Source organism: Corvus cornix, chromosome 1A, assembly GCF_000738735.6.
Source record: "Corvus cornix cornix isolate S_Up_H32 chromosome 1A, ASM73873v5, whole genome shotgun sequence".
NCBI lineage: Eukaryota > Metazoa > Chordata > Aves > Passeriformes > Corvidae > Corvus > Corvus cornix.
In genome coordinates, this window is record NC_047057.1 from 45,473,885 (window position 1) to 45,501,386 (window position 27,502).

The window sequence follows — 27,502 nt, forward strand, 5'->3', positions numbered from 1 at the left end:
GATTATTTTTTTCTCAGCAAAGTGACAAATACCATTTTCATGACAATAATAGAGATTGATTATGATCTTATGGAACAGAGAAGGAACCAATATTGCTGAAAGAACCTTGGGGCTTATAAAAAATTGGAAAAAAGATCATTTGAATTAATAAAAAAAATAATTCATCTGTTGCTGATGAAGCTGAAGTATTTTTGATATAATGAAAACTACAGTGAATGCATGATCATTGCTGAAGTGAGTCAGATTTAAATCCGTTTGTAACATTTGGTGTCTGAAATCACTTGAAGAAATGCTAGTAATCCATTGCGAAGGGCTCAGACTATGAGCTCTAGAAGACTTTAAAAGTTTTTCCTATGCATGTAGGTATGCATGATGACATATACATTATCATGCTGTTTTATCTTGATCAGTGGAAGTTGAACCTGGAAGACTGAGGAAATATGGTTGGGCTTTGTATAGGGGCATCTATTGTAAACCTAATAGGAAATTGGTTGGTTTGGGGTTTTTTTGGTTTCGTTTAGTTCTTGTCTCTTTTTTTTTGTTGTTTGTTTTTGATTAAATTCAATTTGTATCTCATATTATCTTTGCTGGAGATATAAACTGCAGGTCGAGCTCCTTTACTCTTCTCTCATACCTGATCCACTCTAAATGAAGCTGGACCGAGAGACAGTGAGGTATCAAGATGAAACTTAAGTATTTAAATTTGACACAGAGTTTGTTTATTCATGACATGGTGTCAAAGCAAATTGCAACAACAGAATTCACGTGGGGTATAACAACATATACAGTTTGCATGTGCTATTATATCTTATCTTACATTTAAACAAAAAAAAGAATACCTGTTAATGGATGCTTTCATATAAGGCAGGGTTTTCTCTGTGTGATATGACTAAAATTCACCTCACATTTGACAACCTTGTATCAATTTTAATACTTTTTTTTACTTCAGAATATATTTTTCTGATTGATGTGTAACTGAAAAACCAAGGTTAGAGTAAAATGGATGTTAAGACTTTCAAACAAACTGGAAGTTAGGACAGAAAAGAAAAAAAGGTATGCTAATAACTCTAGTCCCTGAAATGACACTTCTTTTGCTTTAGCTTATTCTCTGATTTTCTCCATCAAGAAATACGAAGAACTACACTTTTAGTCTAGGAAACGAAATTCAGAAAAGTAAGCTTGTAGACATGAGCCAGAGTAGTATGCAAAACTAATTAATTCTGTGTCTCTTGCACACGTGAACATGTCAGTACAACTTGGAAAATTTTACTCCTGCCTCCATATAAAAAGTTTTAAATTATCACAGTTCTTATTTAGTGTTGAGCCAAACATAAGCCTGGTTTGAGGCAGACACAAAGAAGAAATGTTTCAGAATTAGGTGTGAGGGCAATACTTTTTGCCTTGTTTAGCATACTTACAAGTATGTCCAAATGTTTGGGTTTTTTCTTACAATTCCACATTAACTATAAACTTGTAAAAGATTTTTGTTGCTTTTTTTTAAATTTTACTTGAAAGAGTGAGAAAATGTATTATTTACCTTCTACCAATTCTATATACATAGATGTTTAAAAAAATTCAGAGCAACAGAGCTGGGGATGTAGTATGCAAATATAAAAGCAGAACAAATAAATGAGTACATACGTCCCACTGTGGGACTTGCATAGGAGCCTAGTGGTTAAATGAACAACAGAGATAACTTCTGTATCTGACTTATCATGACCTTCTGAGTGGCTCACATACTGTTCTAAAATTTTCAATGGTAAACTTTCAACACAAAAGTTACTTCAATAGTTCATGCAAAACTGTCCAGCAGGAGAAGGTAAATCATTACCTCATTATAAAAAGGAATGTTTATGACCTTTTAAATGACAGCTGTAGGACTAAAACAGCTGGGTAGACAGGTTGAAATTTTTCAAGGTGGCAGCTCTCTCTTGGGAGAAAAGTGTTTGAAACGCCTCTATGAAATCACTTGTGATTTGGTCTGAGCATATTGTGATTCGCCCACGGGCGGTGAAATTTGTGATAGTACATCCACCAGGTTACTTGGAAGAGCAGTTGGCTCAGTCTCTGCTATATATCTTACGTGATTTTTGCAGGATGTGCAGCTGGGATTTGCAGGAGCCCTGGTGTCATTTACTGTTGGCTGTAAATTGTAAAAGCTTGGGCTTCCACTTGACTAATTTACAGTGTGCTAACAAGTATGTTTATGCCCCAAGAAGTCAGGCAATTGGCATTGTTAATGATTTGGGAGCAATCTCAGTTTCCCCTAAGTTTTCCGCTTGGAGAGAAAGCTCTGTCCAGGTGAGATTGAGGGGTTGCAGTTAGACTCACGTGGAACAGAAGAGGATCCTGTGACTCCTTAGAGCAGCCGTGGTGCTGCACAGGTGGGGCTGCTCTGCCACTGGTGCGTCCTTTGGTCCACAAACAGGTGGAGCTGCTCTTGCGGGAAGCCGCTGCTGATCAGCCCTTAAGCACCCACATTACTTTTACATTGAAGCAGGGAGAAGTCTTGGTCCTGCACTCCCCAAAGGAGCCAGAGGGGCAGAGAATGACACGAGATACCCCATCTCCTGGTGCATACTTCAACCTTGCTCCTCAAAGCATGGTGAATGTGGGCTCTGTGGTGAGACACAGGCACGGTGAGCTCACTGCAGTTGTAGCTGGATGGCCTCCCACAGTGTGCTTTAGTGTTTTATTTAGGCTACATCCATGATGGTGCTGTCTGGCAATGTGTGATATCTTCAATGATGTATTTCACTGGTGTTTTCCAGTATAAAATGCTAAGTTCAGAGGGGTTCTATCAACAAACAGTGTGTTCATAACAGTATTGTGCTTCCACACCATTTTGTGAAGCAGGAAACTTCAGTGACCATAAAATGGTGTCAGAAAATAGTTAAAATGCTCTCTGTGACTTTTTGCCTGATTTGTTTATAGCTAAGTAATTCTATTTGACTGTGCAAGACCAGGCAAATCCTTTGGAAAGTTATTTTAAATATTATCCGCAACCTGAACCTATGCAATCACAAGTAATCTATCACCAATTTAACAACACGTGAAATTCCTCATTGGAATACTGGCTGACTTTTGTTTTCGTGTTCTCATTTTGGCTTGGTGTGCTGAAAGCAGCACTAGAAATCCTGCTTTAAATTGTGTTACAAAAATTAATATTTGCAACTGATTTTGGAAGTGCAATGAGAGAACATGCTTGTTTCTTATTTTAATTTCCACTTTGGAATATAAATTGAATTGAAATCATTAAAAACTGAATATAATGCTTGTATGTGATTGATGATTAAATTACCATTGCATTTGCTAATTTTTTAATATCCTGTTTTCATGGTGAAATCTTTAAGTATTTAGCCAGATTAGGGACTGTGGGATGAAGCCCTACTTTCATGCAGTAGGTGAAGGACTCTTAAATCAGTCTCTGGAGTTATTTAACGGTTACCAATTACTCCTGCATTGTAAACAATCAAAGTGCTTGTATCTGCAGGCAGTAGATAACCTGAAAATCAAATATATCAGCTCTGCCCAGATCCTTGAGGAGATTGTCCTGTCAGCTAAAACAAGAAAAAAATACGCGATTGTAAATAACATTCGTGGGACGAGCAGGTTAGTAACATTCATTTGAAAAATAAATATAGAACCACCTGTAGCCCGTGGTGGACATTAATTGTACACCTGTCAGAAAGCAAAGCCTTAAACTTGAGAGCACGTATGCATTCAAATGGCTTTGCTTCCTGATTGTTTTAAGTTACGGTTTGCCATCTTCTGATGTGAGGACTTCCCTTATCCGTTCTTTGCAAGGAGGTGTAATGCATAGCACTGATCCTGTCAGAGGTGTTGGAAACCCCTGCAGTTCTGATACTTTGAGCCATGGAGTGACTGCTAGCCCTACATTTTCCTTTTTTTTTGTGAGAGGGCTGTGTTTATGGCTACATGCATGTCATAGGAATTTTACTTTAATATGGGAGTTGATGAATGAATTAACTAAATTGAATAGTGTTTCTTACCTGTTGTTAACAACTTTTAACTTTTTTCTAGTTTTGTTTCATGTTACCAATCGTGACAGAAGAGAAACTAACCATTACCTATGAATTTTGATTGAAATGTCTCCACCTGTATCCATTATGTGGATGAGAAAAATGAAGATTTTTATATAAACTTACTTTAAATGCCATCAGTATTGGAAATAATATAAATTTTACTGACCATCACACTTAATCCCACAGCACTGAAGTTATTAGAGGTTTGGCCATTTACTGTGCTGGAGTACAAAAAGAGCTTCCAAACCAGTAATATTGTGACAGATAGCTTCATTGAGAATACTAGGCTGATCCCGCTATATGTGGATGGTAGTGTTGATAGTTTAACTGCTAAGCTTTTTTCTTTTCTTTCAAGGGAACGAGAGGGTGGTGATAACAATTTCTTTATAGTCATTTGTGATGGAAATATTTGGTAAATAAATGAAATGAAGGGGAAAGAGCAAATCTGTTAGCTGCTGTTTTCTTGTATGGGCTCTTTTTTTTTTTTTTCCCTCTTAAAGATAGCTATTTAGTCCATTAGTGGGTTTCTTTCCCCTTGCAGGCTGGCTTCCTGTAGGTTTCACTGTGGAGTAGCAGGTGTACAATTCCAAAGTGTCTTTACAAGTGGCTCAGCAGGGCTTCCTGTGCCATACATTCACTAGAGACAGCTCATCTGTTTAATCCCTATGTTTTAGTCAACCTTTCTTATTATGCGGACAGGGCTCCCATGCTCAGCTGGATTTTGACTCTCAGAATGAATTGATGGAGCTCTTTGATCTTTGCTGTGTATTGCATCTGTTTCATCTTTCATCTTAATGCATGATCTTCCTAACTTCTAGCTAAAGCTTTATTTTGTTTATTTTACTTTTTTCCACTTGAATACATCAATTTTACTTTGTTCTTTTGGCACGACTCTATTTTCAATGAACTTGATTGCACAGCTTTAACATTATGATAATTAAGTTGGTACGGGTATTTAAAACACAGGCAAAGACTCCGAGAGCCATGTTGTTTTCACGGTTGGCACTTTGCATTTTGGAGCCTTGATCAGACTCCTTAAAAGGGATTAGAGTAATTTTTTAAAAACTTACAGATTACTGCACCTGGTATTTGTGATAAAAAGTGGAAATGCCAAAGAAATAGGATGTGACAGTACAGGCATTTGGAGCAGCCTGCTACTGGGTGTCGACACCTAACTACAGTGGCATTGAGCAGTAGTCGGCAGAGCTGGTATAATGCAGAACTTGAGGTGTATCGCCTCGACAAGCTGACATATGGGCATATATTTAAGTTCTTCCCTTCTAAATTCCTGTTCAAATTAATCAGCTCCTTAAGAATTGTTAAGAAGTTATACTTTTTCTTAACTGTGGGTTTATTCTATTCCAGGCAATTTTGATTTAAAGACATCCAAAATTCCATGTTCTAGCTCAGTTAAATGCTGAGCTACAGTTACATTTTGGGTTATCTTCCCCACCCCCATCCTAAGTTTGACAACCAGCAAGGGATTACACTTTTTCAAATGAATTCAACAAATTAAAAATTTTCATTATACTTTTTAGTTGAAACTAGCACCATCAACAGAGCATTTTCTAATGGTATCATTGATTCCTTTACTTATACAATAGAGTTTAAATTCTGTTCTTAAAAATATTTATATCAATGTTCAGCTTTAAGTGAGAATAGCAGTTTAATTTTTCTCATGATCAATAATGCTGGAGTGGAAAGAGCATTTTCAAATGAGCAAAGAGGTCTACAGCAGCAAAACTCTTGAGTCTTTGCTCATAAGAGGTTTGATATATTTCACTGCAGTCTAGCATCTTATATGTGTGGCATACTCAGAGCTGTTCCCTATTTTGCTGCGTATACTCATCATATTTTGTCCCTTTGGGAACAGCTAGCATTTGGACACTGAAGTTTTTGTGGGGTTTTTTTAATGCTCTTTATCTGGAGAGGGCTCCTTATGCAGAACGTCCACTTCCATGTTTGGTGTGGTAAAACCTGGGGCAGTTGACTGTTGTGTGGTGGAGAAACCGACATTTAAAAATGGAGATGGATCCTCCAGCGGTGCTTCTTTGGTCAATGACATAAGACCCATTCAGTCACATCACAGGAGAATCTTTCAGTATCCTTGTGAAAATACCATCTTTATAAGTGAGGGGGGAAAAAAGCATAAAACAGTAACTTTTGGGAAAGAACAGCATTTTTACTTTTGAACTTGTTAGGCTTAATTTGAAAGGAACCGTAGCCTCACAAAATTACTTATGTTAGGCTTGATTTCACTGTGACATAGGTAGATAACATGTTCCTAATGATAATTTCTGTAATGAAAAAGTAAGAAGAGACCTGAATCTGATATAATACAATTACATCTACTGTTGCTGCAAAAAAGGTCATATGATAATTTTTGCCTGATACAATAAGTATCTTCTCCCCAAACAAGCAAACTAAAAACCTCCCAAACCCCCAGACTACGCTTCTCTTACTGTTACACCTTCTTCTTTTAGGTACTTCTTGACATAAGACTCTGTAAGAGCTCTCTGTCATCTAATGCTGAAAATAACAGAGAACTGACATTGATGTGAAAACCAGTTTAAAAATATATAAGAAAGAAATTAAGAATTTGGGAAAAAAAGTGATGACTGACTTGGCCTCCTTGTTATAATTTTTTTAATTCACCTTTGGAGCGGTTGCCTTTTTACTGCTCTGAAATTAATCAGTTGTAGAGTATTATCTGTCAGGAAATTAACTATTTGTATTGAAAGAAGATCATTAAGTGAATTTAGAAAATTATTAATATCCTGGAGGCCTGTGTTGGGCAGTTTCACAATTTGAGACATATCTTTTAGAATCCATACCCAAAATGTAGCTACATTAACTCTATACTTTATTTTTAATGAATTATAATCAGACAATTTTAGTGGTTTATGTTGTTGGATTTTACTTTTTTTTTTTAAATTTTCCTGTCAGTTTGGTGTTTTGGCTTATGTCACTTCGATTGAATCATTGAAGTTACAACCTTTCTAATGGGTCACGTACCAGAGTTTGTTTCTGCCACATTATTAGTGTTTTACATGTTCCAATTTTATTCAGACAAAATGGATAATTTTATGAGACTACTTCAGCTGTAAGCGCATTTTTTATTTTGGGGAAAAAGATAAAATGACACATTAAACGTAAGTACCATATAATCTAAAGAGATTGTGTTGCTGTAGCACGGCAATATGTTTCCTCCAATGTATTTTGTGTTTGTTGTCTCCAGTGCATTGGTTTAATTCAGTTGTTATTCTGTTCTATGTGTGTGTGTATCTGCCATCCCAGTTCCAGCTTACTGCAGGTGAGAACTTTTGCATAGGAGATGCCTTCAGGCTGTAGAAAAGACTTTTTAACCACAACACTGGGAATAAGTTTCCTGTAAAATAGTGCAAACAGTGCATTTAGGGAAGAACTGTTACTAGCTCCTGGAGTTGTGGTGCTCAGATGTCTCACTTGACCTAGTGAGTGGCTCTCTGGGAAGGTGCTTTATATACTGCCTTTTCATTAAGACAGTGCAAGTTTTTTATTGCCTCATCTTTACAGAATGATACAACCCCCAGCCCCACTTCAAATCCAGAATTGTTAGTCTGAATTTTAGCAAACAACTTTTTAAAAAATAGGCAAACAAACAGTTTAAGACAGATTAATTCTTTCAGCTCAGTCTTACTTTCTTATTCCCATGAGCATTTCTGTTACAGATATGTTGTCAGTTATTTAACCGTGCACCCTTGGTACTGATTTTTTGGGTCATTCTGTTATGTAGGTAACTGTATTAAAATTCTTGTCAAATGTGTTGCATTAAGCCATCCTGGCTTTGTGCTAAGTTCCATGCCATGAGTGGGTACAAGTTGGGAGCGTACATCAAGAAAGAAAATTGTTCCTTGCTTGCCCTTACGTTTTTTATTGGACACCTGCTGCTGGACATTGTCAGAGGCAGGATGCTGGTGTATATATATGCAGTGTCTATATTCTTAATGGTCAGTTTCAGAAGAGATATGTCTGACTACTAGTGTAAGTAACAAAATAACAGAGCATTGGTGAAAGGGAGTGGCAAGGAAAAAACATTTGCAGCTTTCAGGCTTGTTTGCATCTGGCCACAGCAGGACAGAACAAAAGTACTTTACTTCACGTGTCCTGACAATATTAAAGTGGGATAAAACTGGACCTGTTCATCATGCTGCAGGTAGAGAAATGTTCTTTTTAACCTTTTTCTTTCTTTGTCAGTTCCTAGAATACAGGCAAGATTGTTTTCCTTGCAATGAATTAATATTTCACCTCTGTTCATTCTGTGCTAAGGACTGACACAACACATGGCCTCTTCACATCTGCCTCATGGCGCTTCCCCCTCGAGAAGCTATGTGTGACCTTTGCAGACATTGTTCTGCACTGTGCAACTTTATTATTTCATTCTTTTCAGTGGAATATGTGTGCAGTTTATACTGCAGGCTAACTGCTTAAAGCAAAATTTAAAAGTAAAAACATCCATGACTATTTCAGATGCATGTGACGTGCCAAAATGAGAAATTATATCATAAGCTCCCTGTCTGTAGTTACATATGTTCTTTCTTGGAATGAGGGGGGAATCAGTGAGTGAGAGGGTCAGTCTGTCACCAAGCCTTCAAAGCTCCTGATTTCAGGAAAAGGTTCACTGCAGACAGGCTTGGGTCCTTGGACCCAGGCTCTGCTACATGTGTTCCCTTAAGGCTGTGCACTGGTATAAGTGTACCATCCTGCACTGGCTTTGTGCCCTTGTGTTACACTTTTCCTTCTCCTCGTTTGTGTTTTGTAGCACAATCAAACATGTAGGCTCCTCATTAATTGGCAGCCACTGAGCATTAAAAGTTAATTTAAAAGCCCTCTGGATTGCAACGTGAAGAGTGCTCCTTTCATTACATTGTTCATTATTTTAAATGTATAATTTACATATATTATTGCTTAATTTCACTGAATTTTTTGTAACGAGGTACTGAATGGAAGATTTACAGGATTTATGAGAGTACAATGGAAGGTTTATTAGATGGACATTTTCAAAGTTAAGCTTATGGATAGGTTGTTTTATTTTGGGTTTTTTTTTTGTTTAGATAATGGATCCTAGTCTTTTCTATACTTCTTTCTTCATTGGATCTTTGGGATTTTAAAGGGTTTTTTGTTTCTTTTGGTGTTTTGTTTTACCCCCCCCCAATATTCTGTGTTCTAAGAACGTAGCAAATACTGTGGAAATCCTGGAGTAATCCTGTCTTTACCAGAATAAACATCTCTTTTGAGCCTGTACCACCATTACTATGGTCATGGCTAATGTTTTCTTTTCTTAAAGTGATACTTTTAATTAACCATGGCCTATCCTTTTTTTATCTCCCTCCATTCTAATGAAATTTTTCTTTTATCTGACCCTGAGTTTACTCCGGCTTTACCACTTACTTTCCTTTTCTCCTCCTATATCAATTATGTTGTCTAGTTGCTTCCATGGAGGTCTTTTTGCACTTCCTTTGTGTATTCCCCTTGATATGTTTCCTTTTCTCTGAACCTCTTAATGTATGGAGGATTTGGTAATTCTAATATTTTTGTCTCAATGGACAGGGGACAAAAACCCCAAACAAATATGGCTGATTTTTCAAAAGGCTTAAGAAATTGAGGGCCAAAACACTCAGAGGAAGTGTCCTGCACTCCTGAAAAAATTACATATTTAATTCCTGTAATTTGGATAATCTCATAACTTTTAATATTTATGTTGCTTTTGCCTTAGTTCATAGATAAATAGAATAATTCAATTTGGAAGAGACATCCAGAGGTGAACTAGTCCAGCCTCCTGATTCAAGCAGCGTTAAAACTGAATTCAGACCAGTATTGCAGTATTCACGACAGATAGTAGAGAGAGCTAGTACATCCATCCAGTGTATAAGTTGTTCTACCAGTATCCAAGTATGGAAATGGGTATAATAATTCATGCTCAGCAGATTCCTGTCATGCTGTCCATCCTAGTGATGTCAGAGGAGATCATAGTGAAGAGCCTGGTTGCTTTTTTTTATTATAGCTGAGGGTAGGTGAAGTTAATTCCATATTTTTCCACAGTGAATTCCGAAGTAATGAAAAGGAAAAAAAAGTGTGAATAAGAGAAAAACCTGATGCAGTTATTGAAAATGGACAAAAGCATGTTCTGCTGGGGTCCCAAGTTTGATCCTTCTTTCATGCTTCTTTAAATAATTGGTCAGGTATATCTGAATCTGTCAGAGACCATCCTATTTGTTTTCTGTTTTGCCAGCTCAGATCTGTTCTGACAGCTTAGAAACCTAGACAGGTCTATGCTGGTGGCTGACTGGAGAGACTGCTGGGGATAGCCTTATGTATCTGATGATTTTGGTTAACCTTCCAGAAAAATGAATCGGTAGTTATGGCAGCATCCTATTTTCCTATCCTTCCCAAGTCCCTCATTCATTTGATACGCTCGGCTATTTCTTCTTGCCTTAAATCTCTGTGCTAAAATCAAGACTATTTCTTCATATTTAACTGCTGCGTAAAGAAAGCAAGGTCTGATTTGAGTACAGCAATAGAAATGAGAACAAATAGTTCACGGAGATCTTCCTTCTGAGTAAAATTCTCTTGGTGGTAGATATTTTAATGAAGTGAATTACTCAGGGGTTTCTAACAGTGTCTGCCATTGCATTGGTGACAATGTCTTGTGAAGGTACTTGAGCTAGATCTCAATTTGTTAACAATTTGGATATAGGATGCAAAGCAGAACTGGTGTAGCCTTCAATATCTGCCTGAGAAGCTGGTTGAATACTTCAGTCATCCAAGATTAATGAAACAATGACATCACATTTGAGAATGTAATTTATTTCTTGTCCTCATCCTTTCCAACAAATATTAGGAAGCAATTGGCTGTGTTTAATAATGAGTTATGAACACCATTACGATTCCTATATATTCAGCCTCCTAAACTTTCCAAATAAGGAAGTTGCACAGCAGAAAAATTTGACTTCTAAAGGCAAAGAAAGCTCTGCAACACTTGAATTTCAAGGGAGCAAGGTCAGGTAGCTGCTATTTTCTAACTGTTGATATTTTCTGTTTGCATTTCAAGAAAGTGTGAAAATGTTAGCTAAATTGCATGTGAAAACTTTCAAGAAAACGTGTATTGTTTTTAGTGAAAACAGAGATAATTTTATGCTGTAAAGTCCAGAAAATCATCTTCATGATTGAGACAGTATTGCTGGATACACCTTAAATATTAAACTAGCTTTCAGTTAAGGCGAAGTAAACATAAGATCACTTGGTCTGAAGAGATATGGTTTTGGAAAAACAGTCTTTGGTCCAAGTGCCAGGGCAGCCAATGTACCAAGAATCCAAAACTGATCCTAAAAATTTTTGCACGTCCTTATAAATTTATATTCATTGATTAATATACTCTTGTTAAATGGAGCTGTCGGCAGGCATTTCGAAATGTATCAAGTTAGTCAGTGGGGTTTCTTGTACCAGAATGCATTATTCTGATAGCTTTTGTTCTATTGTAACCTTTGTTTCTACTTCATATTAACTACCTTCCACTACTTTGCATTGTATTTGGTTTGTAAAAAAATGTCTTACACTAAGAGCGCATGATTGTTTAACGCTGCTCTAAGTGAAAAGCCCAAATATATTCCTGTTTTCTAGACCATTGCTGAAATTCACTGTCAGCTCAGATTCTGTTAGGATACTCTTATATTTTGGGTTTATAACGTATTTGAGTGTTTAACCTTCTCCACGCGTAGGCTTCACTTTGGGGTTTTATGTATGATCAGACTAGTTGGGAGGAAGATGTATACAGAGAAGCCTTTAATGGTAGCTAACTGCTTCTGTGGGCCCAATTAAGACTACCCAACTGTGAAACAGAGTCCCTGGAGTAACGCTGTGGTCTGCTTGCCTGGTCTTTCTGAGGTGGGGGGAAGGAGGCCTGGAATAAGAGAATATCCAGCGCAGCTTTGGAGAAAAAAAATTTAAGAGTTTTGTTAGGGGAAGAAGAACAATCAAAAAACCCCAAAAAACTCAAGACAAAACAAAGCTATAAAAGAACAGCCCTCAAACTTTTGGTATGCAGTATTAATGAAGGCTGAGGTCAGCTTTATGTATGCACTCCATTCTAGACTTGACACTGTAGTTGCTGTGCCTGAGATCTGGATGTGTTGTTGGTCCAAAATCAATCTTGTTGCTCCTCAGAAGGCAATGAGAGATAATAAGTACTATTCACCTGATTGCCTTCCTGTTCTGAGACAGCTGGTGACGCTTGTCTTCCCGATAACCAGGAGTTTCAGATCTAAGGCAGGGATAAAGAAAAGCTGGGAGCTTGCTGAATCTAAATTTGACAGTCGATGGCTGTGTAGAGGGTCAGGAGGGATAAAATCTGTGACACGTATAAGAAAGGAACAAAATTTATCTGCTCCTGTTGCAATGATTAGATGTCTCTTTGTCTGGCTTTCTTACAGTGGATGATTGATTGTACCCGCCAGCTGGCTAATATCATAATTAACAAAGTTGCTACCATGTCTGAGAAGTTTAATCGAAAAAATTGCCGGCAGTACGATGCCATTGTCACAGAGATCACAAGCGCAGCAGTGTTGACTTTTGTACTGGTGGAGCCGTAGGACTATGTAGATGTGCTGAAAAGTCGTTCACTGGGATAACTAAAGGTATGTTTCTTTCCCTATACATTTTTCCACTGTATGTTCTTTTGAAAAATGAAGTACGTGGTCCTTTGATGATACCTTTCGTTTCAGGGTGTCACATGCAGCTATTCTGTTGTATTTTAAAGCAGTTGCAATAGCAATCTGAAATACGTTTTATCAATGCGTCAAGAGGTGAATAATCAAAACTGTAGTTAGTGATACTCACCCTTTCGAAGTGGTCTTCGGTGTCTTGCCAGATGCTTTTTGCAAAAAATGTGGATGCAGTTGTTTCGTGGCTGATTTTCTCAGCTGGAAGGACAGTCTATGTTCTATGAACAGGTAGTTCAGCTTGGGTTTATGTTTTGCAGTATTTCTTTCATACATTACTTCAAGTTAGAATGTAACTTATAAGGCATATGAAAAACCCCCCAAAAAACAGAGAAAAAATGGTGTTCTTGCATCTGTAATTCAGCGTAAGAATGTCTTGCTAAAATGCTCTCTTTTTGTAGATGTATATTTGTGTTTGTGTGTGTGTGAAAAGAGAGAAGCATTGATGCTGTTAGCTGGGAATTCACAGCATCTTTGTAAAATAGTGCCTGAGAATCTCATTTACTCCTTTTGTAGGTTTACCCAGTTTTCCAAGTTAAACATTGTTCCACTGAGCTCTTTTTCTCTGCAATTGTATTTTAACGTGTGTGTGTGTGTGCACTGTGTGGTAGTTCAGTTATGCTCTGGAGTGTGTTGAAAATGCCAGCCTGACATATTGCTAATGAGTGTGCATATTGACAGTGACGGGGGCGTGTGTCTGTCTGTGTGCCATATATTAAAACAAAAAGAGGAGAGAGACAGAGACAGAGAGAGACAGAGACACAGAGAAGGAAATATTGGGATGGGAAAGAACAGTTTATTTACATTACGGTATGTCAAAATGTTATTATGGCTAAAAAATCCATTTTAAATAGACACAAGATTTCTTTCTCACAGGAGCTAATATGGCCATGGCAGGAGGATAAGGGAAACCCATGTATTTCGGTGGTATTAGTATTTTTCTGCCCAATAAATTTTGACTTTTTGGTAGCAGTTTCTAAAATTTGGGAAATGAATTGCTTGCATTGTGTTTCGGTTCTGTAACGAGCTGTCCCTGAGTTTTCTGTTGCTTTTCTCTGTCTCTTTACAGGTAAACTAGTTCTGAGCATTCAGATGGAATTGTTACAGTAGACCTTTGAAGGAATGTATTGTTGAGTAGCTAGCATAGCTGATGCTTATCTAAACTCAACATTTTTGAGGGAATGTGCTCTTTTATATTTGACAATTTTCTGTTCAGAGTTAAATAATTTTCTCGTTTTGAGCTGATATTGCAATGGTAATTTAAAACTAATGCTGATGTGATTTTTTCAGAGATTTTGCAGTTCTCAGTCAATTTAATAGCAGATAAATTGTTCTTAATTGGTAGACCAAATTGAAAGAACAAGCTGCTTTTTTAATTATTTATTTTTTAATGGGTTACCCCAAAAGAGACTTCTGTTTTGTGAGGAAATACTTCTTTCCAGGCCAGAAACATATTCCTATCATCATTATTATTCTTATCCTCAGTAATGGATTTTAGGTTTTAAGTTATCCTTGTAAATTATTGCTTTTCAAGAGCTGCTAAGCAAAATTAAAAATCTATATTTTGTTTTGAATAGAAAATGATGTGAATAGTGACAAAATAGATTAGAATTGTGATTGCAGACAATAGGGAAGATTAAGTTACTAAAACAGTATATTGTTGTTCTAAACTAAAGCCTGTAATATTTTCTGTAATTGAGACTTCGTGCATTGTTAGAACTCGGCTGAGTATCAAATGATTGTGAGGATTAGAGCAGACAACTAAAGCAATGTCACAGTAGATGTGGCTGGTTTTTAACAGGATTATCTTCTGAGATGTGTAGAAATGAGCTCTTGTAATAGTTTCGGAGGAATTAATAATTTTAGTAAAATGTTAATGGCAAATGTGCTAATGTAAAGAATTGGAAGATTAGCGATGCATCCTTTTGCATGGAAATAAGAATATAATAAATGTCCTGCAGGTGACTGAAGCTACTGCAATTTTATTGGAGATTAAAGTTTGATTGACCTTTGCTGAGGTGATTAACCCTTCTGAAATTAAAAGCCAGTAGTAAATTATTCTGTCCAATTTAAATGCAAACATGAATGATACAGCATACTGTTCTAAGTGTAAGAGAAAAAAATGTTTTAATTTTCGTTTTGCACTCAGTGAGATGTGATTGCAGACAGAGCGCGGCCGGGCTGCGGTAGAACCAGCCAGTGGCAACCTGCCTTTGCTCTGCTCGCTCCCGCCGGAGCAGCCGTGCCATGGGGACGCCGAACTTGGGAGCAGCTGCCTGCAATGAACCTTCACGTGCAGGAATACCGGCAGGAGCGCGTGGAAGCATCAGTGAGGTAAGCAGTGCGAGTCGCTGCGGATGTGCTTTATCTGCTCGTGCAGACCTCGAGCCAGCTGAACTGTGCAGGGGCAGCGTGACACAGGTGAGGGTCCCTGGCCAGCCTCACAGGGCGGCTCATCGCAGATGGGTTGCTCACCTGGGCGAGCCATCGCAGAATTAGGAATAAAGCTGTATCTATGTTGTTCTTTGAGTTGTTTTTTCCTTTTCCCTAATCCTTAAAAGTCAGATGTATGAGCTTGCAGAACTGTACTTTTTGACTGACAGAGCACTTCCTCCAGTGCAGGGTGAGTGCAGGTGTGTGAATTGCTGCGCTGCTTTAGGGTTGTGATTCCCATCCTTCCTACAAGTGTGAACAAGTGGCTTCTTAGGCTGTAGTCAGTACATCATGCTGGATGGGTAGGATCAGGACATGATCTTAGTAGTTGTCTAAAGCCTGTGGGAGTACTTGCATGTGTAAAGTCTTGCAGATGGTTGTCGCAGTTGCTGTGGCTATGCTCCTGAACAGCATTTAAAAAATCTAGAAAGTTAATTTCCAATAGATTTTATAATTCTGCTTCACATTACAGTTCCTATCTGTGCGTGCAAACTTTATTACTTAATATTAAATTGGAAAGACCTCAGCAATATGCTTGCTGCATTTTTTATAAATCTTTCATTAAAAGTTGAACACTTAGGAATTCCTCCCAGAGTGTCTGACTCTTTATTTTTATTTAGCAGACGAATGTCAGGGCAGTGATTTGTTTTATAACGAATTACACTTAACTTTTGCAGAGTAAGAGATCAGGGTGTTGTTATAAAGCAGCATACTGTCTAAAAGTCGTTCTGGAGGACTATAATGACTCTCTGAGGGCTTAAATTTACACTGACTAGAGCCATTATAAATGGGTCTAGTTCATGTATTTTTGTTGCTTTTGTTAGGAAATTACGTTTTTGTTAAAAGCACCAAAATAATGGTAAATTAGAAGTAGTTTTGTTATTTGAGGTTGGTTTAACTTGTGTAAACAAGTCCTTCAAGGATTACTGTCTCTTTCCTTCACCTGCCAGTCCAGAAGAGGGAGGCAAGTGCGTCCGGTCTGCACCTAGGACTCTTCATGGTCTTTGGCATACACTGTACTGGATCAGACTATGATGGATTTTTTTCTTTTCGGTTTGTTTTTTTTTTTTTTTCCTTTCTTTTTACTTCCTCTCCTTGAAGCCACCTCTCCCTGACCACCTGAGAAGAGATGAAATGGCTCTTTGAAGGCTTTTTCTTGCATGCCAACAGCAGTAGTGCTGGGAATTGGGCTGAAGGGCAGAAGGGCTGCTACAACTGTTTGGTCTTGAGTGGACTTTCTGCCTAGTAAAATTTCCTCTTTTTTCATGCAGCTGTAAGGCATTAAAATTATAATGAATGTGCCATCTGCATTCTGTATTTAGTTTATCTCCTCACTTTTCATCTAGGAAGATTTCATATTGCATCTGTCAAGGTAGGGAAGTCCAAGGAATTGCAGTTCAGAAATTAAGGACCCTGAGGTAGCAGCTCACTTCTGTCTTGTCTTTTCATTTACACTTTAAACAGTCTTCAGAGAGATAGGTTGCTGCTTCTGGGACCCAGTGAAGAAAGTGAGGAATAGATAAAAGCTAAACTTGTGGTGGAGTGACCTAAATGGAACAGCTGGCAAAAGTATAGAGGGGATCCTCCTGGGTACTGAATTATACCTTCAGGCTTGGATTAGTGGGATGTTTAACAAAGAGATCCATTTGCCAAAAGGATCTCTGCCTGATTTTTAATTATGGAACTAGCGCTTTCTTCAACATTTGCAAATTATTGAGCTTTTTCTCCTCATGTAAGGTGTAGAGTACTAATTGTTGGCTTTTAGCTCTTGCTTTTGCTTTTCTCAAACTAAAAATTTATTCATGTTCTTGAATTAACCATATGAACACCTGGAACATGAAGCATTTCAACAGTTTTTATGTTATGAATAATGGGTTGCATGCTCTATGGAGAAAATAAATCAAAACTTTAAATATTTATTGTTTTGCTTATAATTCTAGAATGCTCTTGAATGCTTGGAGTAGGATAAAACTTTTCTTTAAATTGAGGAAAACAGTATTTATAGATTTTTTAAAGTCATACATATCCATCATATTTTAATTAACAGTAATTGGTATGTAAAATCCAATTTTAAAGGGTTTTTTTAGTAGAAAGATGCCTCAATTATTTTCCATATTTTACAGTAGGGAAATACAGGAGAGAAAAAAAAATGGAGCTACATGTATCAGAAACACCTATTTACCAGCCAACCTTCATATATAGCATTTTCTTTTTTGAGATAGTATTAGCTGATAACAGACAAGGAAATCATGGCTACCATACATTTATTAAACAGAAAAAAACCCGCTCCAAATTGTATGAAATAACGATACTCCAGCATGATATCAAATTTTCAAATGGGCAGTGCGTCAGCAAAATTCATGATGAAGTAATGATGTATGCTAAATATATACGTGTTCAGTGAAGAGATTCTCCTAACTGTCTGCTTATATTTACTGAGGTAGTCAGGCAGAAGAGACAGGGCAGTGTAGTAAAGTATTTCTGGAAAGTTTCTTGGAACACTATATCTGACTACTTTAGCCAAAAAAATACTAACAATGTGGGTGGTGGAGGAGGGGGGCGCTAGGATGTTGTCACTGTCCTCACTTCCTACAGACTACAACATCCAAAATAAACACTGTTAGTCATTACAACTTCTGCTTTGCTCTTTTGAAAAACCATTTAGCACGCAGGTTCTTTCAGAGACAGGTCACATAAGATTGTTTTGATGATCGTCACTGTATGTCAATTTTAATAAGTCACGTGAGAGATCAGCAAGGTGCTTAGCATGTGATATGTCACATAGGTGACTGTTTCTCTCTTGCAAAAAACCTCAGAAAAAAGATGCAGTTAAAATCTTGTTTGTCCCCACCATTGCTCCTAGTGAGAATGGCATAGCAAACTGCATATACTTTTAGGCTGGTCTGATAATTGTTTAGAAATTATCTTTTCAGCATTTCTAACATTAGCAGTAGTCATTATGATTATTTGAAAAGAAAATAGTTCAGAATTTTATTCCTGCCACAGGCTTTATTTTTCTTCCCTGTCATTTCAATATTCTTTCAATATGCTACTCAGCCAATAGCTAAATGAAAATTGAACGTTTAAGGCCATTTTAACTGCAGCATTTAAAAAATATTTTTATAATGGAACAAACTGCAATTTTGCTATATAAAGAAGAGTTTCTGAGTAGTGAGATATGCATTGCATTACGTATGATGGCAAAAGAAACTGCAATTTCAATAGCTCCATAGGGTTAGACCTTAAAGTTGTAATGAATTCTTTTTCTTCACAATGATGTTTTTAGCAGAAGCTCTATATTCCATGTTGTAAATCTGCACAAAATGTATTGCGTATTTCCCCCCAGAGTTAGCGTAAAATCGGGGAGAAGATACAAAAAAACTAGATTGATTTTAGGCTTCTGTTAAAAAAAAGCAATTTCCTAGGTATTTCTTTTCATCATAGAAAATTAGCTGCAAGTTGATAATTGCATTTCTTGTTCATCAGACTTGTGTAGCTTTCTGAAAGTGTGTGTAACAGGGAATTGAATTTGAATAACTTGAATAGCTGCATATGAAAACTCGTGGAGTATAATGTTTCAATGAACATTCCTTCATTCCATTTCAATAGAAATTAAAATTCTGTTATGAATATGCAGTTTCTTACACTGCTGAAATGTTTGGGTTTGGGGTTTTTTGTAGTTTTTGAAAGGTTTCAAATTTTGGGTTGGGTGAGAGAAAGGGAAGGATGTGAAACTTTGTAGGTCAAGGCTGAATATTTTTGAAGTATTTACTACTTTACATTCTTGAAATGGATGGTGGTAGAAATTTCTAGCTTTTCTTTAAAGTAAACCAAAATGCACCTTCTTTGAAGAAATAAAACTTTTAATTTGAGGCCTTTCTCATTAAAGTTTTCTTGTCTGAAAATGAGAAAAAGTTGGACTATCATGTTCAACAGTTCAAAAAACACTTCAGGGAACATTAACTTTTAAAATCACTAAAGCTTCTGTCAAAAATGAATCCACTCTTTCAAGTAGAAACACTGAAGAAAACATTTATCTGAAAAAAATATAGTCAAATTTCTGAAAATACAGACCAATTAGTAAGATTTAATTTAGATATTTGTGACTGACTATATATCATGTATATGTTAGAGCTGATTTACCATTATATTCTTGCCTTATTTGCAAAAAGAGACCCCTACTTATTGAAATATTACTGAAGGATCTAGCTTTCCCCACAAATTACACATTTTTTGCATAAATGTGCCTAATTACCTGAATTCAGTTTTGATTAGCAGTGTTAATTGATGCAGCTGTGGATGGGCTCTGTTTACCTAAATTACCATGTGCAAACAGCAATACGTTTGAAAGTGAATATGCTAAACTGAAAATACTAATTAGCTAAGACAGATTGTTATTCAAGTCACATCTCAGAGCTTTTTAATGAAAGCCTGAATGTGTCAGGGCTTTATGATATTCAGACAGAAATGTCTATATTACATATGAATTCTAAATTTAATTCAAGGGACCAGATGGGATGTCGACCGGGGTTCTTCTCCATCACTTCCAGTATTAATGTGAATATTTTACTCCACTGGATACATTTTTGAGTGTGTGTATGTGAGAGAAAAAGAAGTGTGTGTGCGTGCGTGTGTGTGTGTGTGAGAGAGAGGAGGGAGCCTCTCTCATTGTGTGCATTGACAATGTGCCAGCCAAGAACATCTAAGTGGTCTATTTTTGACCAACATATTTGCAAATTATAGGCACCTACTTTCCCAGAATGAAGATAAACAAGCTATTTTGCAAATTTAATAAGTCTAGATAGTAAATGGAATAGAACCAAATAACAGAAAGATTAAACAGATCTCATTAACAGAACTTTTGCAACAACAGAGATTTCTCCTTTTGCAAGAATTAAAAAAAAATCAGTTTTGTGTATAAGAGGACAGTTGGGCTGCATGTATCAGATTGTCATGGAAAGGCTTTTAACCACTTTAATCTGTGCAGTGAAATACAAATAAAATTTAGTTTCTTGATTTTATTTAGAACAGCCCAGATTAAGGTATTCCATTTATGCATTTAATTCCTCTTAGTAGTTCAGTTGGATGCAAAACTGTAAATAAGTCTTAAAGTAGTACAAAAGAATATCTAGAGTGTAAGTGTTCTTAATATAGATCAGCCACCATACAGCGTATGTCCAGTTTTCAGTCCATTTATTCTTTTGCTTCAGAGCTTAAGTAATCAGAGGTCACCTCCCATGTGAAACTCAGTAATTCCATCAGAAGCTTTACCCTCAATGTCTTGACAAAATGAAAAGCAAGGGTTGTAAGTACTGTACCTATTAGTACCAAAATAATAATTAGAGTTGTAATGTTCTAATTATCTTATATGGAAAGTTCTTTCAAAAACGTTCTCAAGATATTTGTAGTGGTCCTGGTTCAATGTAGGTAGCTACGGTTATAGTTATAAAAAGTGTCAGATGTTTTGGTCTGAATTGGTTGGAATCTGTTTTCTTCTTTTGCCTCTGTTATTCCACAGTTATGGTGAATAGAAACTGTTCTGGTCACTTTAGTTTTGGGAACACAATACCCCTTTTTCAGAAGGTTCAATAGTTCTGGTTTTTTTGTTAAGTTGGCATGTGGAGCTGATGATATTTTCTGCAAGTAATTATCTAAGGTCTTAAACTTTATACCTGAATCCTTTAGTCATGGCCTCTTGTACTCCATTAGTGGAGGCTTTACAGATGGAACATATTCCTAAATAAATTAGTCCCAGGTACATTCATTGTTCAGCTGACAATTAACTCCGGCTGAAGAGGAGAACAGTAGTGGTGCAAGTCAGATTTGGACACCTATGATAAAAAAATCACTTCATTTCTATTACATTGCTAAATATGAGTGATCCTCTATAATGAACTGTCTCTTCAGTCCAGACATCTGACCTAGGAAAAAGCTTTTATCCCTAATAAATCACATTCATCAGGAGCTGTGAGTCATAAAATGTTACACCAGACCATTTAATGTCAAGTACTTCACCACCCTCAATAGAGCTTGACTTCTTTATGCAAGGAGTAGCTGAAAGAGAGAGAGAAGCATCAACTGCTGGAACACAGAAAGGCAAAGAGGAAGATAACTCTGTCCACGTTATTAATTGTTGTCTTCTGTGATGGGGGAGACATTCAGATTTTTGCCAGGAGAAAAAAGGAGGCGAATGGGACTTCATGCTTCTCAGTCTCCAGACAGGTGTTTATTAATTCTTATCTAAGGAGTACAAGCCACTGGCGTGGCCTAGACATAGCACAGAGCAGGGAATGCAGAAAGAAGACAACTTAGCAAGATTTCACAGCCTTTTTAAAGGTAAATTACCCAATGAAAACTTAAAATGCAAGATATTTTCACTTTTTTACCAATGTCCAACAAGTTCCTAAATCACGTAGACAGGAACTGTGGAATTCTTTATCCAATCATCCCAAACTACTTCTACTGCAGAATATGGAGTAGTAGAAGAAGAAGGTTTGGAGAACAACAATCCTCCATTTTGAAGTTTTTTGCTTTTATCTATTTACTATGCAAATAGAGCTAAAAACTCTAAATTTTTCACCCAGTGATAATCTCACATAGTATTCTATCACCTAGTTCACACCATTGTAGATTCAAATTCTTCCCAGAGGCTAGGCAAATTTTCCCATGGACAAAGGCCAAAAACAGTACTATCCAGGGGGGTAAAACCCTTCAAAACAGGCAGAGAAATATTCTCTGCATTCTGGGTTCCCACAGAAGACACACAAATCCAAACTAGTTTTAAGATGGAGCTTGAAAAAATCATGAAAATTTCCATCCAGACATTGCTCTCACTAGCAAATTTCTGGAATAAAAGATTCATAGACAAGATCTATTGGGCAGTTGATGATTTTCAAATAAACTGGTACATGAAAGAAAGAATGGATTAACCCATAGCTTAAAAGAATCTATCAAGGCCTTTTTTCCCATAGAAAATAAAGTAGCAACTTCCACATAAAGGTTTAAAGAAAGACAACACTTGGCACAGAAAATCTCTCCAAACTTTGACCTTTACTCAACCATTGTTTGAGAGCAAAATCAGTGCAAAAGAAGACTGCAGTATTTGCTTTTGGCCTTTAAAACAGAAGTTCAGGCCAGAATCTTGGTGGCAGCAGTCAGCTGTTACTCAGGGCATCTATATGATAACAGCTGCAAAAGTTGACTTAGCATTTCAACAGGTTCTTGTTTCCATTCAACAATGTAAAGGTGTGTTTGGTATCTTCTGACACCCAACACTGCTGTGCCCCAACTATGCATTCTAAAAATTTGTACAGAATTGCTTAGTAAAGAGATGCAATAGCATTTTTAAGATTATATAATTCTTTAGTTACAAAATTAACTAGTTTAAGCATAAATTAACCAAATAATGATAAATAAATACTTATGAGCTCTGTATTCAACCCTCAAATGACACAAAAAATCATGCCGGAAAAAAATAACATAGTGTCATGACTAATTGCCTATTTTGCTTTTATTTCCCAAAAAATTCTGCATCAGTAAATGTGAGTGGTCACCAAATTCCTATGGAAAATAGATCACTTTTGGTCTGCTTGAAGTGAAATGTTTTAAAGCTCTGGATGTAAGCACCCTCAGAAAAAGATCTGAAGTATCCAGAAGATTTGGTTCTTATGAAATATACTTAACCTGAACTGCAGATGTGAACCAAGGAGGAATAAAAGAAAAGGGGATTCCTCTTCCTCACTCAGCACCACCTTTGCAGATTTTATGTTCCCACATCATGTAGTGATGTTACATCTCTGGTCAGGGAAAAGCCCATCTAAGTATGGAAATGGTTTCTAGCACTCTTTATATGTATCTTTGATTTGAACTCATCTGTCTTGCTTCTTACTTAACCATTTATGTTGAATTTCACTTTTTTTTTTTTTTCTGCAACAGAAAGGCCAACCTGTTGCTAATGCAGAAATTCTCTCTTCATCTCCTCCTTAAATGCTTTTGGGCTTTTATTTTGCAGTCCCCATTACTGTAAATCTTGTCATACAGGGTTGACTTGGAAGAAAAGATGAGGCACTGTGCTGTCTTGGTTTCTGCTCTGTGAATGAGTTGAGTGACTATATAGATTCATCCCCTCTGTTCGGATGTTTCCAGTGGATTCCAGGGTTTTTTTCGGTTGCAGAATCAGAGCGATGCTTCTGGTCTTCCAAGCAATTAATGTGTCAGTTTTGGCTCTGTAGGCTACCTCTTTGACTTGTCAAGGAACTTCTCAAAACAAGGAGACTGCTGTTGCTGCACTGGGGAATCTTTTATAGAGTGTAAGTCAAAAAGCATCTTCTGCTTTTATAGATGATTTTTGACATTTTTCATCTCTGTTGTAATTTTCATTGTTAAGTTTTTGAGATCTGATGTGTTCTGAAGTAGTCTTTTTTTATAAGTTTACAGGAACATGTTCACTTACAGAAAATAACTTACAGCTCAGTTACTCACTTGAGTTTTTTAAAGTCAGTTTTAGTCTAAATCTATTGCACAATTAAATGTTGTCTGTTTCTGAAGTTCATTCCATAACATTAAGCAATTAACATTCCCCTCAGAGAAGAGAAGCATATATTACGTATTCTTTCTCTTTCATGTTCCATCTCGAAGTATCCATTGGTGTGAAGGGTCCCTGTTTAAAAATGCCTTCAGGACCCTGCCAGAAGTGAAGTTCTCCAGTCTCTTCCAGATTCTGTGTCCCCCTTCTCCTTATAGTCCAGTTGCTACTTTTATGTTCACTCTTGTTGCAGTGGCAAAGTCCACTTTACACCCCCATATTGCTTTGCAAATGGTCCCTCTGTAAACCTCTGTGCTAGAAAGTTCTCTCTTTACCAAGATTCCACTGATCCCTAACTCTCTCCCCCTCCCATCCCTTCTCCCATTGGCTCCTGTTATGTCACTCACCCTTGCCTCTGCCCCCTAGCCCTCAGACCATTGGCTTCTGATGCTTTGCCCACCCCGGCACCCTTTGGGATAAAACCATGTGCGCGTGTCGTTCTTGGTTCTTTGTCCCTGCTTGCTTCGGGTGTGTTGGTTTCCTTAAACCCCTTGGAACTGCGTGCAGAGAACCCCTCTCGCCTCTGCGGGTCGTGCACAGACTGTGTGTGTGAGTGGCTGCTCGCGGCTGCCTGCGAAGGTGAGATCGGGTGCACGCCAGGGTGCTGGCAGAGCAGAGCCTGAGCGTGTCCACGAGGACCCTGTGGGAAAAACACGGCATCGATCCACCGAAGCCCTCTTTCCATACACTCTGTTTCTATACTGCCACTGTATCTCACCTCATCATTTCCCCTGATTCTCTTTCGTGTCTGTCCCTTTCTCCTTGTGCTTGGTACAAAATTTGGGTAATTTTTATTTTTCTCGTTGATCATATTTCTTGTCTACTTAAAGATCTTTAGGCTGACCGTGAGTTTTAGTTTGGTCTTTATTATATTGCAATTGCTGTTTCTTTCTAATAATGTGTGAGTACTGCTATGCCCCTGAAAAAAGTTCTTCTACCTTTGAAAGGCAAAACCAAAGTGTGTTATGCCACTGGGCTACTCTAAACATCTGGAATTGCTATCACCAATGGTGAATATCTTTTCCTAAGTGTCTTGTGTCAGTGTGGATTTCAAAAAGTCTTGCAAACTCCTACTTGATCACCTATTTCTGTGCTATCACAGAATCACACTCACTTTGTGTGTGAACTTTTCCATATGCTTTTCCCTGGTAGATGCTCTAATGCCTCTTCTGCTCAGATTCATCTTCAACCTTCATTTTTTCATTAATTAATTTACTTCATGTCTATATTTCAAACCACCATATGTACATAAAGAGGGCAAGTATAGTAACTCTATGTTTTCTGAAAACTTCCATCAAATCAAGGCTGGTAACTAAAAATTTATTTTTTATATCACTGGTCTTTGTTAATTCTACTTTTAAATTAAATTTCCCAAATTTTTCTCTAATCTTCATTACCGACTAAATTGTTCCTGTTGTATTTCTTTACACTAGTTAGAAACAATCTGCTTTTAATCTAAAATTACTTTCAACTATCTAAAACTACAGAAGATAGTAAGAGAAGGAAAGTGGAGTAGGTCAGTGCTGTCTTTTCTGCCACATTGGAGATACTCTGCTTGGTGTGTGGTTTTCCATGTCTGTGCTCAGAAAGGAAGACTCAAGCTATGTGAATAAACTCCTTTCTTAGGTAACTCTATTAGGTTCTTTGTCAATAACATTAAATAGAGAGTTCTTGTCTTCTTTTAAACCTCGCATAGTTTTGTTCTTATTACCTCTCCTCAACAGTCCCTCATTTATTAATGTGTTTCCTCCATCTACATTCCTCATCATTGATGACAATGATGCTGCAACCCTTTCTTCTGGTAGATATTGCATGTGTGTTTGTGTGAGTGTGCATGTGTGTGAACCTATGAGGTTCATACTTTGGGCCAGTTCCTGTTTCAGACAGAACTGCCATGCAATGAATAAAGCCTCAGAGTAAGATAGTAAGTTTTCTTATGTTAGAATGTCTATTAATGAACCATTTCATGTTTCAATTGTCAGCTGTGCAAACTGAGAAGTAGAACAAACATTATGAGTATTTGAATTTAGTTTAATTCTTTCCTGCGTGTGTATGTATGCACTGAATGATGCTTGCGTGGTGGTTATGAACCAATATGTGTGTGGCATTTTTATGTTGCCATAAACATAGAGCATTTCATTTGGGTGAATATTGACTATAAAACATGGTATTTTTGAGTAATGGCTTTTCCAAGCCTATAGGGTTCTCAGAAAGAAAATTGCAAGACCAGATAAAAATATGCTGAAGTACATTTAGAGTAGTGAAAAGGCCTGTCTGGAAGCTGTTTGCACAATAAAGCGTGTTTCCATCTTGGCGTACTCACGTGTGTGCACGTACAAATGCATAGCCTGTCAAAATGACTGTAAAGATCACACAGAAAATTTATCAAAACTCTCACCATCTCTCTCATCTTTTTCTTGACAATTCCACTTTGGTTGATCATTTTTGGGGCATTTGGAGCATTTTCCAACAATTGCTGGTGTCTTTTTCCAAACAGCCTACAAAGTTCTTTTTCTCTTAGGTGAAAATTATCTGTATGCTTATTAGTCTCCAGAGCAGTATTAGACTGTTTAAATCAGAGACTATTTTTATGTTAATATTCTCTCTGGATGTAAGAATGGAAATTGTACTATTGGAAAGAAGGAAGAAAACTCGGCCAAATTCCCAGTGCAACAAAATACTTCTTTCCAAGCACATGAGCTCTCAGATGTGTAAAATCAAATCTTCACATTATTTTACCTAGCCCTTTTTTTGTTTTTTTAGGATTGTGTAACTTTTAAATCTTTTTACTTTGATTATCCTTTTTCTTTTGCACCTATACAATTCGCGTCTGCCTTCAACAATGTCAGCATGCTCCAAAATGTTATGCACAATATCAACTCTTTCCTCATTTCCTCATTGCAGTATGAACTTTGATTCCTCACTTGTTCAACATATTTCTCTATGAGGTCTCTTCCATCTCTTCAGAAAAAATCCAACCCTGTAAATTCATGGATGTGTGAGGGAGAGATAAAAGAAAGATTTTAGGCAAGTCACTTTGTTTCTCTTTCATTTCCAAATTCAGCTATAAGGCCTTTGAGGGAGGAAAGGGAAGAATGTGTTGGGTTGTAGTCTGTGCTAGAAGGAGCTGAGGGCTCCAGGTACAATTTTGGTACAAATAAAGGGAAAAAAAAAAACCAACAAAACAACTTATAAATAGCATGACATAGAAGAGAGGCATAAATACGAATAGTACCACTTTAACTGTTGTGGTTGTTTGTCAAAGACAAATATGTTGTAAGTGAAAAAATACTAAAATGTTTGAAGGCTGCAGTGGACAGCTACAAAATAATCAAAACACTGTAGTTTTTAACTCAAAGGATGACTTTCAAGGCAACAGGTGCATCCACTCTAGCTTGTACAGTACAAAGTAAAATGACTTCTTGGTCCTGACCATTCACTAATGGCTTTATTGTAATATATTATGTATTTATAGATGTATACCTACTTATATGTACATATTATGTAATTGAAAGGTTGGTTTCACTTGACAAGAAAGGGAATTCAGCCAAAAGGAAGTGCATGTTACTCCTTTCTAGCTTTCATGTGGCTGGAGATGGGTCAGGGCTCTGTCAGGGTGTAAAGCCAAAAGCAGTCCTCCAAAACTCTGTTAAAGAAATGATTGAATGCCTAAATTCATGGTA

The 27,502-nt window shown here is 37.1% G+C and overlaps 1 long non-coding RNA gene across 10 annotated transcripts in view; it reads left to right on the forward strand.

Annotated features, from left to right (window-relative positions):
* Window positions 1-27,502, forward strand: part of LOC104696429 — a 114,529-nt gene that overhangs the window by 75,346 nt on the left and 11,681 nt on the right. For 9 of the 10 annotated variants that reach the window (XR_005604576.1, XR_005604582.1, XR_005604583.1 and 6 more), the window contains 2 exons: window positions 12,515-12,718; window positions 14,952-15,136. This is a non-coding gene — a long non-coding RNA (uncharacterized LOC104696429). The remainder of the gene's footprint in view (window positions 1-12,514; window positions 12,719-14,951; window positions 15,137-27,502) is intronic. The other variant, XR_005604585.1, reaches the window with a different exon arrangement.